Genomic DNA, 9,831 nt, shown 5'->3' with positions numbered 1-9,831 from the left:
ATCAATTAGTTATTGTAGATGTTTTTAATGGTATGAGATTTCATCTAATGATGTGGGATTACTCACTTTTCTTTTACTAATTAAGTGCTAGCCAAATTTTAATAAAAATGTCTGTCTTTCAACTTGCTCTTCTTTTAATATAAAAAACTAAAAGAGTATATCAAAAAAATGTATAAAGAAGTGTTATAAATATTATTTCTCAACAATGTATGATAAAAAAAATATAAACTAAAATTGCTAGGTTATATGGTTTTGTTTGTGCATCTTATTAAAAAAAAAGGCCACGCCATTCAATAATTTTTAGCTATATAGCATATATAACACAATTAATGTGTAGATTTTTTTTATCACATGAAGAATGTGTTATTTATTCTCAATGAATACTAAGAATAACAAGATGTTATCGATTTTTGTTATAACTCCATGTGACAACAAGATCAATCGAGTAAATTTTTATAATGATGCATGATATTTATATAATTACTTGATTTTGTCTTTAAGATTTCAATTTTTTTTATAGTCTTTGAGATAGAGTTTGAGATACCATAGTAGTTTCTATTATTATTTCTAGTGCCGAGTCAGTGTTTAGAGTATTGATATAGCCATCTTGTACCACGCTGGACAACCCCAAAACGACGTCATTTTGGTTTGGCATCCAATCTTGGCCAAAATAATGTCGTTTGGAGGTTTTTTTGCTAAAAAATAAATTGTGATCAAATACAAACATTCGTCTTTCTTTTCCACTTTCACTCTTCTTCTTCTTTCTTTTTTCATCAACGACGCTACTTTAGGGCTTGGTTCCTCACGATGACTACGACGACGTTGAAGAACCGAATGATATTATCTGCTCCTCAGTTGAAAGGTTAGTGTGGCTCCAACATCTTTGACAGTGAAAGTATAACTCAAAATTTTTTTTGGCAACGAAGTAACGCTTCTTTCATGTAATCGTGGTGTGACTATTGTTTGAAAACTTTATTTTTATTTGTTCTTTTTTGTTACTAGGGTTTAATTGTGTTATTGCTAAGTTGGGGTTTATGCACTGTCTTTTTAATGAAACAAGGGCAAAGTGCATAGACTAGAGTAATATGGTTTATTTGGTTTGTGATATTGTTACATTATTGTAAATAGCCAAGAAGTTCAATCGTTTTTACTATTATTGGATTTTGGAGTAACCATTGTAGAAATATTTGCATATAGATGAGCTATTGGACATCATGTTTTACCACGGCGGTAGTTTAAAAAAAATGAAGAAGTGGTTTTGGTTTCTTCACCAAATCGATAATAAGAGCTGTCTCGATGATCTAGATGTAGACACCTTGGATGTGTTCTATGTAAAAAACTATTATAAGGAGCTTGGTTACAGTGAAATAAAGCATTGATGGTAGCATGATCTTGGTCTAAGAAACTTGAATAGTGACAAAGAGCTAATTGAAATGGTGAGATGTGGTAAGAAGAATGTAGGGGTAGTTGACATATATTTTGAGCATAGTATATCAGTTTTATAGATATTAAAATGCGCCTTATGACGTTCTACAGATCCATCAGAGTTGTATTTCACTTTGAAAACCCATTTGCATCCTATAGCTTTCTTCCCAGGTGGCAAAGAGGTGATCTTCTAAGTCTTGCTATCATTAAGTGAATTAAGTTAAGATTTAATAGCCTTTTTTCAATAAGGTTGAGACATAGCCTTCTCATAGTGCTTGGATTCATTATTTGTGGACAATACAATCGAAAATACTCTATGATTTTTAGAAAGTTTCTCATATGAGAAAAAATTAGAAAGAGGATACTTGCAGTGGGCGTTGACGGATGTAACACCTTACCACACAGATTCTTATGCTTAGGTCATAAGACAGAGGTGGCGAGGTATTACGACCTCTAAAAACAAAATTTAGTACATATAATAGTGTGAAAAATGTTTATAACTAGGAGCCTTTGAAGAAAAAGGGGTAAATCAAAACCGATAAAACCGAAAAGCGCAGCACTCCGATTGATAACGTAAACAAACATATAAAGAGTAAGCTAACGCGAAGAGATATACAAAAGAGTGCCAAAATACATATATCAAGACTTGGGACTCGGTTTGCGAAGATAACCGGTCCGAACATATAAGTATACATACACATTTAAAGGAACTATCCAAAAGACAGTATAAGAGGTCCGAACATATAAGTATACATACACATATAAGTATACATATAAGTATACACACACACACACACACACACACACACACACACACACACACACAGTGGAGAATATGGTATCTAAACATGTATATAGCTAAAGATCTCCGCCAAAATAGAAGCCTCCAGAATGCCTCAGCGAGGAGCCTCACGTCCTGCATCTGAAAACCACAAAATTCGCATGGGTGAGAGCCGGAGGTTCTCAGCATGGTAACAGTGCCCAAATATCTAACATGTAATATCCTAGGAAAGCCGAAGGCAATCCTACAACTTCCAGATTATAACCAAAACGTATAAACATACTAAACCATGAAAATGAAAACAGGCGACTAACTTAAGGATCTTCGGTTTAACTATATATTCCCTTTCCAAATCCTGCGAACCTCCCAACTGCCAACAGTAATGGAGATGCAAGCACAAGTATATCAAGCAAGGAATGCACAAGTAGGAAGTAGATAAGGCAATTAGGCAATTAGCAAGTAATGATGCAATCAATTAGGCATTCCAAACAAATCACATATAATGCATATGAGCATGCCTATCCTAGTGGCTGATGAGTCTCATCTGTCAGTTATAAAACCAACCCGACAAGTCCTGGTAACTAACCATTGGACTGTCCCTCTATCGTGCATCCTCAACTCGAGTTATCTCATAATATAAACATAATATATATCCAACACCCTCACTGGTGTATATTTAGGGGGGCAAGCTCATCTGGAACTTTCACAGTGTCCGGCCACACTTACGATATAGGGTCAGCAGAGTATCGGGTCTCCACCTGGAGCACGTGATGGCTAGCCACTGCTTTTACCCAGAGAAACTCGTATCTCAGATAGGTGGAGTGCAACAATCATAATATTCAACAATTCAGCATATATGCATTTAATCACAGCCATACATTAACATTCATCTCAGCCATCTAGCTTACAAATCATAATTTCATACTCAGCCATAATCATCATCACACACAGCCATTCAGCTCATATCAAATACATCACCCCACCATCCTCCTCAACAACTCCTTTCATCATCTTTCATCATAACTCATCACAACATCCCCTTTCTTCATCCAAGTTATCCCCCTTTAGCTTCCTCTCACTCACTAGGCATTTTATATCAATTAAGATTTAAGTGATGAAATTGGGGGTTTATAAGTGTGGAACAACATCTCAGAAGGTTACAAGCTTGTTAAGAATGTGAAAGATTGAAAACAAAAGCTTTAGAAGAGAACTGGGTCACGCACAGGGGTGTGCTGTGCGTGGGCATGTCCCAATGTATTTTCAGAAAGTGTGCGTGCGCACAGGCTTGTGCGTACACACAGAAAGTTAAATTCCCAAGGTTGAGTGTGCACACAAGGTGTGCTAGTGCCATCAACAGATTGACATTCCCGACGTGTGCGTGCGCACAGCTCGCAAACCTTCATTGGTTGTGTGTGTGCACAGGGCGTGCTAGTGCTTCCATCAGTAGCCCTGTCCCCGCGTGTGCGTATGCATAGGGCTGTGCGTGTGCACAGGCTCAAAATTCCACGGGGTGTGCGTGCGCACAGGGCTGTGTGTGCACACACAAACCAGAAATCACAAATTCTGCAAAAGTTGCAGAATTCAGATTTTTGGCCCAGACTTCCAATGATCATATCTCCTTCCACAAAAATCAGATTTTCACCAAATTTAAACCATTTTAAAGCTTATGAAATCATCTTTCTTTTGATATAAAAATTATCAAATTCTGAAAACAATAGCTCAAGATATGATTCGTTGAAATTCATCAAAATTCCATTTTTACCAAAACTCATAAACTCCCCATTTTTAAAACATACACTTACCAATCCATACAAAATCAACCAAAGACTCAACCATTCCAATCATCAATTATTTTCAAACCTCTTTCAATCATCAACCCACCAATTCCACCATATTTAACCAAATCTCAATTCAACAAATCTCACATCATAATCAACATTTCATATCTCAATTTCCAATCGACATTCAAAATTCATCAATCACCATATCTTCACATATATCAATATTACACTCCAACCATGCTCATCAACAAGCGCTTCCACATTTTCATCAATTAAACATGTCAACCCATATCACATACAACTCCACATGCTTTGCCAACAATTATCATCATTCGCAATCATCCAACCACTATCCATACATTCATCAAATACATCAACATGTCACAATTCACTAAATTCATACATAACAACACAACTTATATCATCCATCAACCACATTAATAGCTCAAAAATCTTATCCTAGGGCCACTAGCCTACGTTTTCATAACCACATTACATTTTAGATACAGGAGACCAAAATCATACCTTGCCCGATTTCCGTTCCACCCGGAACACCCTTAAATTCACTTTTCCTCAACTTTCAATATCTCTAGGCTTCACCAATAGATTTCCAAGTTTGGTGGCCCACTCCAAAGCTTTTCAAAATCACCAATTGATGAGCGAATAATTTATACGCTTTTTGGCATTGTTTTTAGGAAGTTTTTAGTGTGTTTTAGTTACTTTTTAGTATATTTTTATTAGTTTTTATGCAAAAATCACATTTCTGGACTTTACTATGAGTTTATGTGGTTTTCTATGATTTCAGGTATTTTCTGGCTGGAATTGAGTGACCTGAGCAAAAATCTGATTCAGAGGCTGAGAAAGGACTGCAGATGCTGTTGGATTCTGACCTCCCTGCACTCGAAGTGGATTTTTTGGAGCTATAGGAGTCCAATTGGTGCGCTCTTAATTGCGTTAGAAGGTAGACATCTTGGGATTTCCATCAATGTATAATAATCTATACTTTTCTCGAGATTTGATGGCCCAAACTGGCGTCTAAACTCCCACTAGAGACCCTTTTCTGGTGTAAAATGCCAGAACTGACACCAAAGCTGGAGTTAAACGCCCAAATTGGCACCCAAGCTGGCGTTTAACTCCAAGAAGAGCCTATGCACGTGAAAGCTTCAATGCTCAGCCCAAGCACACACCAAGTGGGTCCCAGAAGTATATTTTTGCACTATCTGCACTTAGTTACTCATTTTCTGTAAACCTAGTTTACTAGTTTAGTATAAATAGCACTTTTTACTATTATATTATCTTGGGATAACTTTTCGATCCTTTGATCAGGTTTTCTTCCCCTGTTTTCGAATTATTATGCCATTTGGGACAGCCATGCCTAGACCTTTTGTTCTTATGCATTTTCAACGATGGAGTTTCTACACCTCATAGATTAAGGTGAAGAGCTCCGTTATTTCTCATGAACTAATGCAAGTACTATTGTTTTTCCTTCAATTCACGCCTACTTTTTCTCCAAGATATACTCTTGTACTTAATTCAGTTAAGTCAGACTGAAGGGGTGACCCGTGACAATCACCCACTATCTTCAGTACTCACTTAGCCAAGATCCGCATGCCTGACAACCACAAAGCGGTCTACATGATGTTCAACGTAGTCATTGGATGCCAGCCAGAGTATACTCTCTTGGGTCTCTAATCCACGGATTCGCATCGTCTCTCCTGACAACAGAGTATCTGACCCCGTGATTAGGATCTTCGTGGTATAGGCTAGAATTAATAGACATCATTCCTGAGATCCGGAAAGTCTAAACCTTATCTGTGGTATTCTGAGTAGGTACTAGGAAGGGATGACTGTGAGATGCTTCAAACTTGCGAATGTTGGGCGCAGTGACAATGTGCAAAAGGATCAATGGATCTTATTCCGACACAAGTGAGAACCGACAGATGATTAGCCCTGCAGTAGCTATGCCTGGTATTTTTCATCAGAGACGAGAAATCTGACAGTTGATTAGCCGTACAGAGACCGTAGCCGGACCATTTTCACTGAGAGGATCATACAGCTTGCCATGGAAGGGAGTGCACATGATTGGATGGAAGCAATAGGGGAGCAGAGGTTCAGAAGCAACAAAGCATCTCCAAATGCTTATCTGAAATTCCCACTAATGAATTACATAAGTATCTCTATGTTATTTTCCGTTCTATTTACCTTTTAATTATCAATATCTCATAACCATTTGAATCCGCCTGACTGAGATTCACAAGATGACCATAGCTTGCTTCAAGCCGACAGTCTCTGTGGGATCGACCCTTACTCACGTAAGGTATTACTTGGACGACCCAGTGCACTTGCTGGTTAGTTGTGCGGAGTTGTGAAAAGTGTGATCACAATTTCATGCACCAAGTTTTTGGCGCCATTGTCAGGGATTGTTCGAGTTTGGACAGCTGACGGTTCATCTTGTTGCTTAGATTGGGTAATTTTTTTATTTTCAAAAAATACAAAAAAATTTAATAAAATCATAAAAATAAAAAAAATTTGTGTTTCTTGTTTGAGTCTAGTGTCAAATCCTAAGTTTGGTGTCAATTGCATGTTTTCAATTTTCCTAAGCTTTCGAAAAAATTTTCATGAATTATGTTCTTCTGTGATCTTTGAGTGGTTCTTTATGATTTTCTTTGTCTGATCTTATGATTTTCCTGTTTTGTGTTTTATGTTGTTTTTCATATGCATTTTCAAAATCATAGTGTTTGAACATTCAAAATTTCTAAGTTTGGTGTCTTGCATGTCTTTCTTTTCTTAAAAAATTTTCAAAAATATGTCCTTGATGTTCATCATGATCTTCAAAGTGTTCTTGGTGTTCATCTTGACATTCAAAGTGTCCTTGCATGCATTACTTGTTTTGATCTTGCATTTTTATGTTTTATTTCATTTTGTTGTTTTTCTCTCTCTCTTCATTAAAAATTCAAAAATAAAATATATATCTTTTCAAGTAAATAATACAGAGAAATAAAGATTCAGAACATAAAGCAGAAGAATCATAGAGAAAAAAAAGAGCTCACTGGCGTCAAAACGCCAGTAAAGCTATTATTCTGGGCGTTAAACGCCAGAATGGGCAGCATTCTGGGTGTTTGGAAAAACGCCCAGTAAGGAAGGATTTCTGGTGTTTAACGCCAGCCAGGGTATCTGGCTGGGCGTTAAACGCCCAAAGAGGTAGCATTTTGGGCGTTAAACGCCCAGAGCATCTTGGGCGTTTAACGCCAGGATGACACAAGGGAGGTAATTTCGTTTCAAATTCAAATTTTTTCAAATTTTCATGTTTTAATTCATAATTTTAAAATCTTATCTTTCCACATTTTCAAAAATCCTTGCTAACAATTAATGTTTTGATTCAAAAAAAATTGCAAGTTTGTTACTTTCTTATTAAGAAAGGTTCAACCTTTGAATTTTAGAATCATATCTTTTAATTTCTTATTAGTCAAGTCATCAATTTTTAAAAAATCAAATCTTTTTCAATCTTATCTTTTTAAAAATTAAATCTTTTTCAATCATATCTTTTTAAAATCAAATCTTTTTCAATCATACTTTTTTATGTTGATTTCAAAATCTTTTTTTTAACTTCTTATCTTTTCAAAATTATTTTCAAATCTTTTTCAAACTAATTACTATTTCTTATCTTTTTCAAAACCACCTAACCACTTCTCCATTTCCAATATTCGAAAATCACTAACCCTTTTTTTCAAAAATCTTTTTAATTAACTACTTGTTTTAAATTCAATTTTCGAATACACACACACACACACACACACTCTCTCTCTCATCTCTTTCTATTTTTTTGCTAACACTTCTCTTCTACTTATAATTCGAACCATCTCTCTCTCTCTCTCTCTCTCTCTCTCTCTCTCTCTCTGTGTTCGAATTCCTCTCATTCTCTTTCTAACTCATTTCTCTATTCTTCTTTTCTTCTGACACCTCAAGGAATCTTTATACTGTGACATAGAGGATTCCACTACTCCCTTTGTTATCTTCTTTTTCATATGAGCAGAAATAGGGATAAAAACATTCTTGTTGAAGCTGATCCTGGACCTAAAAGGACTCTGAAGAAGAAGCTAAGAGAAGCTAAAGTACACTCCGGAGAGGACCTTACAGAGAATTTTGAAAAAGAAGCAGACATGGCAGCCGAACCCAACAACAATGCTAGAGATGCAAGGAAGATGCTTGGTGACTATACTGCACCAACTTCCAACTTCTATGGAAGAAGCATCTCAATTTCTGCCATTAGAGCAAACAACTTTGAGCTTAAGCCTCAATTAGTTTTTCTAATGCAGCAGAATTGCAAGTTTCATGGACTTCCATCGGAAGATCCTCATCAGTTCTTAGCTGAATTTTTGCAAATCTGTGATACTGTTAAGACCAATGGGGTTGATCCTGAGGTCTACAGATTCATGCTTTTCCCCTTTGCTGTAAGAGACAGAGCTAGGATATGGCTGAACTCACAACCTAGAGAAAGCCTGAACTCTTGGGACAAGTTGGTCAATGCTTTCTTGACCAAATTCTTTCCACCGCAAAAGATGAGCAAGCTTAGAGTGGAAGTCCAAACCTTCAAACAGAAGGAAGGTGAATCCCTCTATGAAGCTTGGGAAAGATACAAGCAATTAACCAAAAGGTGTCCTTTTGACATGCTTTCAGAATGGAGCATCATATATATATTCTATGATGGTCTGTCTGAATTGTCTAAGATGTCATTGGACCATTCTGCTGGTGGATCCCTTCATCTGAAAACACCTGCAGAAGCCCAGGAACTCATCAAGATGGTTGCAAATAACCAGTTCATGTACATTTCTGAAAGAAATCCTGTGAACAATGGGATGACTCAGAAGAGAGGAGTTCTTGAGATTGATACTCTGAATGCCATATTGGATCAGAACAAAATATTGACTCAGCAAGTCAATATGATTTCTCAGAATTTGACTGGATTGCAAGCTACATCTGGTAGTGCTAAAAAAGCCTCCTCTAAAGGAGAAGCTTATGACCCTGAGAATCCTACAATGGAATAGGTGAATTACATGGGAGAATCCTATGGAAACACCTATAATCCTTCATGGAGGAATCATCCAAATTTCTCATGGAAGGATCAACAGAAGCCTCAACAAGGCTTCAACAATAATAATGGTGGGAGAAATAAGTTTGGCAATAGCTAGCCTTTTCCATCATCTTCTCAGCAACAGATAGAGAATTCTGAGCAGAACTTCTCTGGCTTAGTAAACATAGTCTCTGATTTATCTAAAACCACTCTCAGTTTTATGAATGAAATAAGGTCCTTCATCAGAAATTTAGAGGCAGAAGTAGGTCAGCTGTGTAAGAAAGTTACTGAAACTCCTCCTAGTACTCTCCCAAGCAATACAGAAGAGAATCCCAAAAGAGAGTGCAAGGCCATAACTCTAACCAAAATGGCCGAACATAGAGATAGTGACAAGGTAGTGATTTCTAGTGAGGAAGACCTCAAGGGACGTCCACTGACCAATAAGGAGTTCCCTATTGAGGAACCAAAGGAATATGAGGTTCATACAGAGACCATAGAGATTCCACTGAACTTACTTTTTCCATTCATAAGCTCTGATGAGTATTCTTCCTCTGAAGAGGACGAAGACACTTTTGAAGAACAAGTTGCTCAGTACCTAGGAGCAATCATGAAGCTGAATGCCAAGTTATTTGGTAATGAGACTTGAGAGGATGAGCCTCCATTGTTCATCAATGAACTGAATACCTGGATCCAGCAGACATTGCCTCAAAAGAAACCGGATCCCAGAAAGTTCTTAATACCTTGCACCATAGGCACCATGAACTTTGAAACGG

At 36.9% G+C, this 9,831-nt stretch overlaps 1 non-coding gene across 1 annotated transcript; it reads right to left on the bottom strand.

Annotated features, from left to right (window-relative positions):
* Positions 1 to 8,552: 8,552 nt before the first annotated feature.
* LOC127746003 (small nucleolar RNA R71) lies at positions 8,553 to 8,660 on the bottom strand. Its single transcript, XR_008007624.1, has one exon. It is a non-coding gene; the product is annotated as a small nucleolar RNA R71 (small nucleolar RNA).
* Between the last annotated feature and the right edge of the window lie 1,171 nt (positions 8,661 to 9,831).

Source organism: Arachis duranensis, chromosome 3, assembly GCF_000817695.3.
Source record: "Arachis duranensis cultivar V14167 chromosome 3, aradu.V14167.gnm2.J7QH, whole genome shotgun sequence".
In the NCBI taxonomy this organism is placed as follows: Eukaryota; Viridiplantae; Streptophyta; class Magnoliopsida; order Fabales; family Fabaceae; genus Arachis; species Arachis duranensis.
This window is presented reverse-complemented; position numbering and strand designations above follow the sequence as displayed.